The sequence below is a fragment of the Anomaloglossus baeobatrachus genome, unplaced genomic scaffold (assembly GCF_048569485.1).
Source record: "Anomaloglossus baeobatrachus isolate aAnoBae1 unplaced genomic scaffold, aAnoBae1.hap1 Scaffold_328, whole genome shotgun sequence".
In the NCBI taxonomy this organism is placed as follows: domain Eukaryota; kingdom Metazoa; phylum Chordata; class Amphibia; order Anura; family Aromobatidae; genus Anomaloglossus; species Anomaloglossus baeobatrachus.
Window position 1 is genome coordinate 154484 of NW_027442665.1, and position 11585 is coordinate 166068.

General features: G+C 56.9%; 1 protein-coding gene across 2 annotated transcripts in view; it reads right to left on the bottom strand.

The window, feature by feature from the left end:
• LRRC24 (leucine rich repeat containing 24) overlaps window positions 1-9815 on the bottom strand; it is a 148367-nt gene extending 138552 nt beyond the window's left edge. For both annotated transcript variants that reach the window (XM_075332433.1, XM_075332432.1), the window contains exon 1: window positions 9709-9815. The gene's annotated coding sequence lies outside the window, so the exon portion shown is untranslated. The remainder of the gene's footprint in view (window positions 1-9708) is intronic.
• Between the last annotated feature and the right edge of the window lie 1770 nt (window positions 9816-11585).

Sequence of the window (11585 nt, forward strand, 5' to 3'; positions counted from 1 at the left end):
ACTAGAGAGGGAGGAGCGAGAGGAGCGTCCATCTACTAGAGAGGGGGAGGAGAGGAGCGTCCATCTACTAGAGAGGGAGGGAGGAGAGGAGCGTCCATCTACTAGAGAGGGAGGAGGAGAGGAGCGTCCATCTACTAGAGAGGGCAGGAGGAGAGGAGCGTCCAATCTACTAGAGAGGGAGGAGGAGAGGAGCGTCCATCTACTAGAGAGGGAGGAGGAGAGGAGCGTCCATCTACTAGAGAGGGAGGAGGAGAGGAGCGTCCATCCTACTAGAGAGGGAGGAGGAGAGGAGCGTCCATCTACTAGAGAGGGAGGAGGAGAGGAGCGTCCATCTACTAGAGAGGGAGGGAGGAGAGGAGCGTCCATCTACTAGAGAGGGAGGAGGAAAAAAAAAAGACTAGATAGAAATAGGAAGAATGTCATCTAAGGTAAGGAGTGGAAGCGTCAGTCAAAACAAAGAAAGAAAACAAGTCCAACTACAAAAAGAAGAGGGAGAAAGGAAGGGAGCGTCCATCTACTAGAGAGGGAGGGAGGAGAGGAGCGTCCATCTACTAGAGAGGGAGGGAGGAGAGGAGCGTCCATCTACTAGAGAGGGAGGGAGGAGAGGAGCGTCCATCTACTAGAGAGGGAGGGAGGAGAGGAGCGTCCATCTACTAGAGAGGGAGGGAGGAGAGGAGCGTCCATCTACTAGAGAGGGAGGAGGAGAGGAGCGTCCATCTAGCTAGAGAGGGAGGAGAGGAGCGTCCATCTACTAGAGAGGGAGGGAGGAGAGGAGCGTCCATCTACTAGAGAGGGAGGGAGGAGAGGAGCGTCCATCTACTAGAGAGGGAGGGAGGAGAGGAGCGTCCATCTACTAGAGAGGGAGGAGGAGAAGGAGCGTCCATCTACTAGAGAGGGAGGAGGAGAGGAGCGTCCATCTACTAGAGAGGGAGGGAGGAGAGGAGCGTCCATCTACTAGAGAGGGAGGGAGGAGAGGAGCGTCCATCTACTAGAGAGGGGGAGGAGGAGAGGAGCGTCCATCTACTAGAGAGGGAGGAGGAGAGGAGCGTCCATCTACTAGAGAGGGAGGAGAGAGGAGCGTCCATCTACTAGAGAGGGAGGAGGAGAGGAGCGTCCATCTACTAGAGAGGGAGGAGAGGAGCGTCCCATCTACTAGAGAGGGAGGAGGAGAGGAGCGTCATCTACTAGAGAGGGAGGAGGAGAGGAGCGTCCATCTACTAGAGAGGAGGAGGAGAGGAGCGTCCATCAACTAGAGAGGGAGGGAGGAGAGGAGCGTCCATCTCGTAGAGAGGGAGGAGGGGGAGCGTCCATCTACTAGAGAGGGAGGAGGAGAGGAGCGTCCATCTACTAGAGAGGGAGGGAGGAGAGGAGCGTCCATCTACTAGAGAGGGAGGAGGAGAGGAGCGTCCATCTACTAGAGAGGGAGGAGGAGAGGAGCGTCCATCTACTAGAGAGGGAGGGAGGAGAGGAGCGTCCATCTACTAGAGAGGGAGGGAGGAGAGGAGCGTCCATCTACTAGAGAGGGAGGGAGGAGAGGAGCGTCCATCTACTAGAGAGGGAGGGAGGAGAGGAGCGTCCATCTACTAGAGAGGGAGGGAGGAGAGGAGCGTCCATCTACTAGAGAGGGAGGGAGGAGAGGAGCGTCCATCTACTAGAGAGGGAGGGAGGAGAGGAGCGTCCATCTACTAGAGAGGGAGGGAGGAGAGGAGCGTCCATCTACTAGAGAGGGAGAAGGAGAGGAGCGTCCATCTACTAGAGAGGGAGGAGGGAGAGGAGCGTCCATCTACTAGAGAGGGAGGGAGGAGAGGAGCGGTCCATCTACTAGTGAGGGAGGAGAGGAGCGTCCATCTACTAGAGAGGAGGAGAGGAGCGTCCATCTACTAGAGAGGGAGGAGAGGAGCGTCCATCTACTAGAGAGGGAGGAGCGAGAGGAGCGTCCATCTACTAGAGAGGGAGGAGGAGAGGAGCGTCCATCTACTAGTGAGGGAGGAGAGGAGCGTCCATCTACTAGTGAGGGAGGGAGGAGAGGAGCGTCCATCTACTTGTGAGGGAGGAGGAGAGGAGCGTCCATCTACTAGAAGGGAGGGAGGAGAGGAGCGTCCATCTACTAGAGAGGGAGGAGGAGAGGAGCGTCCATCTACTAGAGAGGGAGGAGGAGAGGAGCGTCCATCTACTAGAGAGGGAGGAGGAGAGGAGCGTCCATCTACTAGAGAGGGAGGAGGAGAGGAGCGTCCATCTACTAGAGAGGGAGGAGGAGAGGAGCGTCCATCTACTAGAGAGGGAGGAGGAGAGGAGCGTCCATCTACTAGAGAGGGAGGAGGAGAGGAGCGTCCATCTACTAGAGAGGGGAGGGAGGAGAGGAGCGTCCATCTACTAGAGAGGGAGGGAGGAGAGGAGCGTCCATCCTACTAGAGAGGGAGGAGGAGAGGAGCGTCCATCTACTAGAGAGGGAGGGAGGAGAGGAGCGTCATCTACTAGAGAGGGAGGGAGGAGAGGAGCGTCCATCTACTAGAGAGGGAGGAGGAGAGGCGTCCATACTAGATAGGGAGGGAGGAGAGGAGCGTCCATCTACTAGAGAGGGGGAGGGAGGAGGTATTGTAGAGAGGGAGGAGAGGAGCGTCCATCTACTAGAGAGGGAGGGAGGAGAGGAGCGTCCATCTACTAGAGAGGGAGGGAGGAGAGGAGCGTCCATCTACTAGAGAGGGAGGAGGAGAGGAGCGTCCATCTACTAGAGAGGGAGAGGGAGAGGAGCGTCCATCTACTAGAGAGGGAGGAGGAGAGGAGCGTCCATCTACTGAGAGGGAGGAGGAGAGGAGCGTCCATCTACTAGAGAGGGAGGGAGGAGAGGAGCGTCCATCTACTAGAGAGGGAGGGAGGAGAGGAGCATCCATCTACTAGAGAGGGAGGGAGGAGAGGAGCGTCATCTACTAGAGAGGGAGGAGAGGAGCGTCCATCTACTAGAGAGGGAGGAGGAGAGGAGCGTCCATCTACTAGAGAGGGAGGAGAGGAGCGTCCATCTACTAGAGAGGGAGGAGGAGAGGAGCGTCCATCTACTAGAGAGGGAGGAGGAGAGGAGCGTCCATCTACTAGAAGGGAGGAGGAGAGGAGCGTCCATCAACTAGAGAGGGAGGGAGGAGAGGAGCGTCCATCTAGTAGAGAGGGAGGAGAGGAGCGTCCTCATCTACTAGAGAGGGAGGAGGGAGAGGAGCGTCCATCTACTAGAGAGGGAGGAGGAGAGGAGCGTCCATCTACTAGAGAGGGAGGAGGAGAGGAGCGTCCATCTACTAGAGAGGGAGGAGGAGAGGAGCGTCCATCTACTAGAGAGGGAGGGAGGAGAGGAGCGTCCATCTACTAGAGAGGGAGGGAGGAGAGGAGCGTCCATCTACTAGAGAGGGAGGGAGGAGAGGAGCGTCCATCTACTAGAGAGGGAGGGAGGAGAGGAGCGTCCATCTACTAGAGAGGGAGGGAGGAGAGGAGCGTCCATCTACTAGAGAGGGAGGGAGGAGAGGAGCGTCCATCTACTAGAGAGGGAGGGAGGAGAGGAGCGTCCATCTACTAGAGAGGGAGGGAGGAGAGGAGCGTCCATCTACTAGAGAGGGAGAAGGAGAGGAGCGTCCATCTACTAGAGAGGGAGGAGGAGAGGAGCGTCCATCTACTAGAGAGGGAGGGAGGAGAGGAGCGTCCATCTACTAGAGAGGGAGGGAGGAGAGGAGCGTCCATCTACTAGAGAGGGAGAGGAGGAGAGGGAGCGTCCATCTACTAGAGAGGGAGGGAGGAGAGAGCGTCCATCTACTAGAGAGGAGGAGGAGAGGAGCGTCCATCTACTAGAGGGAGGAGAGGAGCGTCCCATCTACTAGAGAGGGAGGAGGAGAGGAGCGTCCATCTACTAGAGAGGGAGGAGGAGAGGAGCGTCCATCTACTAGAGAGGGAGGAGGAGGAGGAGCGTCCATCTACTAGAGAGGGAGGAGGAGAGGAGCGTCATCAACTAGAGAGGGAGGGAGGAGAGGAGCGTCCATCTAGTAGAGAGGGAGGAGAGGAGCGTCCATCTACTAGAGAGGGAGGAGGAGAGGAGCGTCCCATCTACTAGAGAGGGAGGGAGGAGAGGAGCGTCCATCTACTAGAGAGAGGAGGAGGAGAGGAGCGTCCAGCTACTAGAGAGGGAGGAGGAGAGGAGCGTCCATCTACTAGAGAGGGAGGAGGAGAGGAGCGTCCATCTACTAGAGAGGGAAGGAAGGAGAGGAGCGTACATCCTACTAGAGAGGGAGGAGGAGAGGAGCGTCCATCTACTAGAGAGGGAGGGAGGGAGAGGAGCGTCCATCTACTAGAGAGGGAGGGAGGAGAGGAGCATCCATCTACTAGAGAGGGGAGGGAGGAGAGGGACGTCCATCTACTAGAGAGGGAGGGAGGAGAGGAGCGTCCATCTACTAGAGAGGGAGGAGGAGAGGAGCGTCCATCTACTAGAGAGGGAGGGAGGAGAGGAGCGTCCATCTACTAGAGAGGGAGGGAGGAGAGGAGCGTCCATCTACTAGAGAGGGAGGGAGGAGAGGAGCGTCCCATCTACTAGAGAGGGAGGAGGAGAGGAGCGTCCATCTACTAGAGAGGGAGGAGGAGAGGAGCGTCCATCTACTAGAGAGGGAGGAGGAGAGGAGCGTCCATCTACTAGAGAGGAGGAGGAGAGGAGCGTCCATCAACTAGAGAGAGGGAGGAGGAGAGGAGCGTCCATCTAGTAGACGAGGGAGGAGAGGAGCGTCCATCTACTAGAGAGGGAGGAGGAGAGGAGCGTCCATCTACTAGAGAGGGAGAGGGAGAGGAGCGTCCATCTACTAGAGAGGGAGGAGGAGAGGAGCGTCCATCTACTAGAGAGGGAGGAGGAGAGGAGCGTCCATCTACTAGAGAGGGAGGGAGGAGAAGGAGCGTCCATCTACTAGAGAGGGAGGAGGAGAGGAGCGTCCATCTACTGAGAGAGGGAGGGAGGAGAGGAGCGTCCATCTACTAGAGGAGGGAGGGAGGAGAGGAGCGGTCCATCTACTAGAGAGGGAGGGAGGAGAGGAGCGTCCATCTACTAGAGAGGGGAGGGAGGAGTAGGAGCGTCCATCTTACTAGAGAGGGAGGGAGGAGAGGAGCGTCCATCTACTAGAGGGAGGGGGGAGGTAAGGGGAGAGGGGAGCGTCCATCTACTAGAGAGGGGAGGAAGGAGAGGAGCGTCATCTACTAGAGAGGGAGGAGGAGAGGAGCGTCCATCTACTAGAGAGGGAGGGAGGAGAGGAGCGTCCATCTACTAGAGAGGGAGGGAGGAGAGGAGCGTCCATCTACTAGAGAGGGAGGGAGGAGAGGAGCGTCCATCTACTGAAGGGAGGAGGAGGAGGTCCATCTACTAGAGAGGGAGGGAGGAGAGGAGCGTCCATCTACTAGAGAGGGAGGAGAGGAGCGTCCATCCTAGAGAGGGAGGAGGAGAGGAGCGTCCATCTACTAGAGAGGGGAGGAGGAGAGGAGCGTCCATCTACTAGAGAGGGAGGAGGAGAGGAGCGTCCATCTACTAGAGAGGGGAGGGAGGAGAGGAGCGTCCATCTACTAGAGAGGGTGGGAGGAGAGGAGCGTCCATCTAGTAGAGAGGGAGGAGAGGAGCGTCCATCTACTAGAGAGGGAGGAGGAGAGGAGCGTCCATCTACTAGAGAGGGAGGAGGAGAGGAGCGTCCATCTACTAGAGAGGGAGGGAGGAGAGGAGCGTCCCATCTACTAGAGAGGGAGGAGGAGAGGAGCGTCCATCTACTAGAGAGGGAGGAGGAGAGGAGCGTCCATCTACTAGAGAGGGAAGGAGGAGAGGAGCGTCATCTACTAGAGAGGGAGGAGGAGAGGAGCGTCCATCTACTAGGAGAGGGAGGGAGGAGAGGAGCGTCCATCTACTAGAGAGGGAGGGAGGAGAGGAGCGATCCATCTACTAGAGAGGGGAGGGAGGAGAGGAGCGTCCATCTACTAGAGAGGGAGGGAGGAGAGGAGCGTCCATCTACTAGAGAGGGAGGAGGAGAGAGCGTCCATCTACTAGAGAGGGAGGGAGGAGAGGAGCGTCCATCTACTAGAGAGGGAGGGAGGAGAGGAGCGTCCATCTACTAGAGAGGGAGGAGGAGAGGAGCGTCCATCTACTAGAGAGGGAGGAGGAGAGGAGCTCCATCTACTAGAGAGGGAGGAAGGAGAGGAGCGTCCATCTACTAGAGAGGGAAGGAGGAGAGAGCGTACATCTACTAGAGAGGGAAGGAGGAGAGGAGCGTCCATCTACTAGAGAGGGAGGAGGAGGAGGAGCGTCCATCTACTAGAGAGGGAGGGAGGAGAGGAGCGTCCATCTACTAGAGAGGGAGGAGGAGAGGAGCGTCCATCTACTAGAGAGGGAGGAGGAGAGGAGCGTCCATCTACTAGAGAGGAAGGGAGGAGAGGAGCGTCCATCTACTAGAGAGGGAGGAGGAGAGGAGCGTCCATCTACTAGAGAGGGAGGAAGGAGAGGAGCGTCCATCTACTAGAGAGGGGAGGGAGGAGAGGAGCGTCCATCTACTAGAGAGGGAGGGAGGAGAGGAGCGTCCATCTACTAGAGAGGGAGGAGGAGAGGAGCGTCCATCTACTAGAGGAGGGAGGAGGAGAGGAGCGTCATCTACTAGAGAGGGAAGGGAGGAGAGAGCGTCCATCTACTAGAGAGGGAAGGAGGAGAGGAGCGTCCATCTACTAGAGAGGGAGGAAGGAGAGGAGCCGTCAATCTACTAGAGAGGGAGGAGGAGAGGAGCGTCCATCTACTAGAGAGGGAGGAGGAGAGGAGCGTCCATCTACTAGAGAGGGAAGGAAGGAGAGGAGCGTCCATCTACTAGAGAGGGAGGAGGAGAGGAGCGTCCATCTACTAGAGAGGGGAGGGGGAGGTCAAGGAGGGAGGAGGAGGAGCGTCCATCTACTAGAGAGGGAGGAAGGAGAGGAGCGTCCATCTACTAGAGAGGGAGGAGGAGAGGAGGAGCGTCCATCTACTAGAGAGGGAGGAGGAGAGGAGCGTCCATCTACTAAGAGAGGGAGGGAGGAGAGGAGCGTCCATCTACTAGAGAGGGAGGGAGGAGAGGAGCGTCCATCTACTAGAGAGGGAGGAGGAGAGGAGCGTCCATCTACTAGAGAGGAGGAGGAGAGGAGCGTCCATCTACTAGAGAGGAGCGAGGAGGAGGAGCGTCCATCTACTAGAGGGGAAGGAGGAGAGGAGCGTCCATCTACTAGAGAGGGAGGAGGAGAGGAGCGTCCATCTACTAGAGAGGGAGAAGGAGAGGAGCGTCCATCTACTAGAGAGGGAGGAGGAGAGGAGCGTCCATCTACTAAGAGGGAGGAGGAGAGGAGCGTCCATCTACTAGAGAGGGAGGAAGGAGAGGAGCGTCCATCTACTAGAGAGGGAGGAGGAGAGGAGCGTCCATCTACTAGAGAGGGAGGAGGAGAGGAGCGTCCATCTACTAGAGAGGGAGGAGGAGAGGAGCGTCCATCTACTAGAGAGGGAGGAGGAGAGGAGCGTCCATCTACTAGAGAGGGAGGGAGAGGAGAGGAGCGTCCATCTACTAGAGAGGGAGGAGGAGAGGAGCGTCCATCTACTAGAGAGGGAGGGAGGAGAGGAGCGTCCATCTACTAGAGAGGGAGGGAGGAGAGGAGCGTCCATCTACTAGAGAGGGAGGGAGGAGAGGAGCGTCCATCTACTAGAGAGGGAGGAGGAGAGGGAGCGTCCATCTACTAGAGAGGGAGGAGAGGAGCGTCCATCTACTAGAGAGGGAGAGGAGCGTCCATCTACTAGAGAGGGAGGAGGAGAGGAGCGTCCATCTACTAGAGAGGGAGGAGGAGAGGAGCGTCCATCTACTAGAGAGGGAAGGAGGAGAGGAGCGTCCATCTACTAGAGAGGGAGGGAGGAGAGGAGCGTCCATCTACTAGAGAGGGAGGAGGAGAGGAGCGTCCATCTACTAGAGAGGGAGGAGGAGAGGAGCGTCCATCTACTAGAGAGGGAGGAGGAGAGGAGCGTCCATCTACTAGAGAGGGAGGGAGGAGAGGAGCGTCCATCTACTAGAGAGGAGGGTCCATCTACTTGTGAGGGAGGAGGAGAGGAGCGTCCATCTACTTGTGAGGGAGGAGGAGAGGAGCGTCCATCTACTAGAAAGGGAGGGAGGAGAGGAGCGTCCATCTACTAGAGAGGGAGGAGGAGAGGAGCGTCCATCTACTAGAGAGGGAGGGAGGAGAGGAGCGTCCATCTACTAGAGAGGGAGGGAGGAGAGGAGCGTCCATCTACTAGAGAGGGAGGAGGAGAGGAGCGTCCATCTACTAGAGAGGGAGGAGGAGAGGAGCGTCCATCTACTAGAGAGGGAGGAGAGGAGCGTCCATCTACTAGAGAGGGAGGGAGGAGAGGAGCGTCCATCTACTAGAGAGGGAGGGAGGAGAGGAGCGTCCATCTACTAGAGAGGGAGGAGGAGAGGAGCGTCCATCTACTAGAGAGGGAGGGAGGAGAGGAGCGTCCATCTACTAGAGAGGGAGGGAGGAGAGGAGCGTCCATCTACTAGAGAGGGAGGGAGGAGAGGAGCGTCCATCTACTAGAGAGGGAGGGAGGAGAGGAGCGTCCATCTACTAGAGAGGGAGGAGGAGAGGAGCGTCCATCTACTAGAGAGGGAGGGAGGAGAGGAGCGTCCATCTACTAGAGAGGGAGGGAGGAGAGGAGCGTCCATCTACTAGAGAGGGAGGAGGAGAGGAGCGTCCATCTACTAGAGAGGGAGGAGGAGAGGAGCGTCCATCTACTAGAGAGGGAAGGAGGAGAGGAGCGTCCATCTACTAGAGAGGGAGGAGGAGAGGAGCGTCCATCTACTAGAGAGGGAGGGAGGAGAGGAGCGTCCATCTACTAGAGAGGGAGGAGGAGAGGAGCGTCCATCTACTTGTGAGGGAGGAGGAGAGGAGCGTCCATCTACTAGAGAGGGAGGAGGAGAGGAGCGTCCATCTACTAGAGAGGGAGGGAGGAGAGGAGCGTCCATCTACTAGAGAGGGAGGAGAGGAGCGTCCATCTACTAGAGAGGGAGGAGAGGAGCGTCCATCTACTAGAGAGGGAGGAGAGGAGCGTCCATCTACTAGTGAGGGAGGAGAGGAGCGTCCATCTACTTGTGAGGGAGGAGGAGAGGAGCGTCCATCTACTAGAAAGGGAGGGAGGAGAGGAGCGTCCATCTACTAGAGAGGGAGGAGGAGAGGAGCGTCCATCTACTAGAGAGGGAGGGAGGAGAGGAGCGTCCATCTACTAGAGAGGGAGGGAGGAGAGGAGCGTCCATCTACTAGAGAGGGAGGAGGAGAGGAGCGTCCATCTACTAGAGAGGGAGGAGGAGAGGAGCGTCCATCTACTAGAGAGGGAGGAGGAGAGGAGCGTCCATCTACTAGAGAGGGAGGAGGAGAGGAGCGTCCATCTACTAGAGAGGGAGGGAGGAGAGGAGCGTCCATCTACTAGAGAGGGAGGAGGAGAGGAGCGTCCATCTACTAGAGAGGGAGGAGAGGAGCGTCCATCTACTAGAGAGGGAGGAGGAGAGGAGCGTCCATCTACTAGAGAGGGAGGAGGGGATGGTGTGCGGCAGGTGTCTGGTGCCGGTGGTGCGGGTACATCCTCCCGGTGCACGGTGTCTGCTCGGTGTCGCTGTCGGGCGCTCTCCGGCCTCCATTACCGGGAATGTGCTCGGTACTCACCGTCTCTCGTGCCCCCGGTGCCCGCAGCTCTCTCGTCCATGCCCGGACCCACCACTGACAGCTCAGCCCGCAGCCGCCTCCTCCGACTGGAGACAGCGGTGACATCACACGGGCCCGGCCAACCGGAGCCGCCGCGTCACCGCCCGACACCAACCATCGGCGAGACCGGCCTCCTCTGTCCAACCACCACCGACATCAAACATCCCTGCTGCCCGACACCGACAGCGGACATCAGTGATTCACCCACCCGCAAACATCCCCCCATATCCACCACTCATCACTGATCACCTCCATATCTACCACCCATCACCCCCATATATACCCCCCCCCGACACTGATCACCCCCATATCCACCACCCATCACTGATCATCCCCATATCTACCATTAATCACCCCCATATCCACCACCCATCACTGATCATCCCCATATCTACCATTAATCACCCCCATATCTACCACCCATCACTGATCATTCCCATATCTACCATTAATCACCCCCATATCTACCACCCATCACTGATCACCCCCATATCTACCACCCATCACCCCCATATATACCCCCCCCCCGACACTGATCACCCCCATATCCACCACCCATCACCCCCATATATACCCCCCCGACACTGATCACCCCCATATCTACCACCCATCACCCCCATATATACCCCCCGACACTGATCACCCCCATATCTACCACCCATCACTGATCACCCCCATATCTACCATTAATCACCCCCATATCTACCATCCATCACTGATCACCCCCATATCTACCATTAATCACCCCCATATACCCCCCCAACACTGATCATCCCCATATCCACCACCCATCACCCCCATATATACCCCCCCGACACTGATCACCCCCATTTCTACCACCCATCACCCCCATATATACCCCCCGACACTGATCACCCCCATATCTACCACCCATCACTGATCACCCCCATATCTACCACCCATCACTGATCATCTCCATATCAACCACCCATCACTGATCACCCCCATATCTACCTTCCATCACTGATCACCCCCATATCTACCATTAATCACCCCCATATCTACCATCCATCACTGATCACCCCCATATTCACCACCCATCACTGATCACCTCCATTTCTACCACCCATCACCCCCATATATACCCCCCCGACACTGATCACCCCATATCCACCACCCGACACTGATCACCCCCATATCCACCACCCATCACCCCCATATATACCCCCCCGACACTGATCACCCCCATATCTACCACCCATCACCCCCATATATACCCCCCAACACTGATCACCCCCATATCTACCACCCATCACTGATCACCCCCATATCTACCACCCATCACTGATCACCCCCATATCTACCACCCATCACTGATCATCTCCATATCTACCATTAATCACCCCCATATCTACCATCCATCACTGATCACCCCCATATCTGCCTCCCATCACTGATCACCCCCATATCTACCATTAATCACCCCCATATCTACCATCCATCACTGATCACCCCCATATCTACCACCCATCACTGATCATCCCCATATCTACCATTAATCACCCCCATATCTACCACCCATCCCTGATCACCCCCATATCTACCATTAATCACCCCCATATCTACCATCCATCACTGATCACCCCCATATCTACCACCCATCACTGATCATCCCCATATCTACCATTAATCACCCCCATATCTACCACCCATCCCTGATCACCCCCATATCTACCATTAATCACCCCCATATCTACCACCCATCACTGATCACCTCCATATCTACCACCTGTCACCCCCATATCTACCACCCATCACTGATCACCTCCATATCTACCACCTGTCACCCCCATATCTACCACCCTTCACTGATCATC